The sequence below is a fragment of the Mustela putorius genome, unplaced genomic scaffold, assembly GCF_011764305.1.
Source record: "Mustela putorius furo isolate JIRA1106 unplaced genomic scaffold, ASM1176430v1.1 tig00000988_pilon_pilon_pilon, whole genome shotgun sequence".
Classification (NCBI taxonomy): Eukaryota; Metazoa; Chordata; class Mammalia; order Carnivora; family Mustelidae; genus Mustela; species Mustela putorius.
Genome location: NW_025421524.1, coordinates 60569 through 62796, shown reverse-complemented (window position 1 = coordinate 62796; position 2228 = coordinate 60569).

Sequence of the window (2228 nt, the reverse complement as noted above, 5' to 3'; positions counted from 1 at the left end):
CACGTGCCCCTTTGGATCATATAGTAGTCTTCTTTACCTCTATCAGAACCCCAGGAAGCTTTATTTATTTATTTACTCACATAAACAGATGATCCAACACAACGTTTTGGATGTACTAGATGTATCTTCAATGTACTAGAAGGTCACGCATCAATGTATTATAATGTCTTAACACTTAACACTATGCTTACTGCTCTCTTTCACTGTGTGACTAAATCCTCATCATCACTATGCCATTTAATCAGAAAGAACATTTGAACTCAGAGTTCTCTCCATATCAGGGAATGAAGACTCCACCCTTCTGTTTGTGCAGGTAAAATAAATGTTGATATTGTCTGTCCTGCACATACTCCATCCTGTTCACCAGAATATTCACCATCAAAATATATACAAAATAAAAACCATACCTCACCACTTCTATTACCACCCAGCATGCTAAAAACACCATCATATGTTCCTGAATTATTGACTTGATTGATAACCCCACTTCCACACATACTGCACTCCTTTCTCCCTGCAAATTTATTTTGGTACAGCAACTTAACCTAAAAATCAAGTCAGATGATTTTATTCTGCTGTTGAAAGTCTTTTGGTATCTTCCCTTTTCATATTGAATAATAACTGAAGTCGTTTCAATGTACTAGAAGGTCACGCATCAATACGTTCTTACCTCTCTCCACCACTATGAACTCCTCATTGGACTCCTTGCTTTTCCTCAAAAGTAACAGACCAGCTGTTCACACAAAGTCTATATACTTACTTGCTCTGCCTAGAGCAATCTTTTCCTTTAATATGTGTATAACACCCCTCCTTCACTTCCTGGGTCTTTGTGCAAATAACATCTCATAAATGAGATATAACCACCCAACACAAAATAAAATTAACTTTCCTCCCAGCATTCTCCAATGGCTTTTACCTTTGCTTGTATTTCTTTGTAACACTTATCACCATCAACCATCAATCATTATTCTATTACTGGTTTATTTTGTGATTGGAGACAGAGAGAGAGAGAATTGGGAGGGGGCGCAGAGGAAGAAGAAAACACCCCACTGCCTAGAAAGCCTGCTGGGGAGTTACATCCCAGGACCCTGAGATCATGACCCAAGCCAAAGGCAGTCACTCAATGGGCTGAGCCACCGAGGTGCCCCTCTATTATTGGCTTATTTCACTATTGTATTTCAAAAGAATGTAAGCTCTTTGTGGTCAGCTATTTTATATGTTTTATTAATTGAAGTATTCTCAGAAAGGTAGCTGGCAGATTGTAAGGGCTCACTAAACTGTATTTTGTTGTTATTATTGGGCTCCTTTATGGGCTTTACCTCTTACGCTAGACGTCTATCCTTCAGATGTAAGCAATAAGAATAGAGCCCTGCTGCCTGTTCAAATGAGTAAAAAGCCTGTATTAAGTGGATATTTTAAAAGCTAAATGAATGGCTTAATAGTTGTATATAGGGGGAAAGGGAACATATTTTCCACGGTTTAGAAGTGGAGTTCTTTTATAGAGTTCTTGTACAAGCCGACACTATAGAATGATAATGGGCAGTTGTACATTCCAATTATACAAACACTTTGGTAATTTATATCCTTTTTTTTGTAATTCATGACTGGATCATTTAATTCCTTAGGAGCATTATAGCATTTCAACTTTTCCTGTTCAATAAACTTATTGGGGTTGCTACCTTTTTTATTCAAATGGAGAAATAGTCATGATTTAATCTAAATAAAGTGTTATTGATTGTGTTGTTTTCTAGGAATGAGTCGCACATGCTAGTTTAAAAGTTTTGTTAAATTCCCAAGTCTGTCACCGATAAAAGCCTTTTGTAGATTAGTAACTTGATCAAAACAGAAAAGTTATGTAACACTCAATTGTTATACTATCTTTGTTTCCATCTTGCATTGTAATAACACCCATCTTAACTCTATTTAAAACAAGTCATCGCCAGATGGCTTTCTGTCATTGATTGCATGATATGAAATCTAGTATAACTAAAAGTTTTTGGTTTTAGTAGCATATAAATCAATTTAGAAAAATATATGTATTTGAATATAAGGTAAAGTTTTAAATTATTTGGCAATAGTAAACTAAACTTTTTTGTTTTAAATTTTTATTTTCTAAAATTTCATTGAGCTCTTTTGCAATAAGAAACAAGTTACAAAAAATTAAGGTTTATTTACCCCAATTCAAAATTATTAGGAATATAATCATAGAGGTTGAAGTATTTAAAATA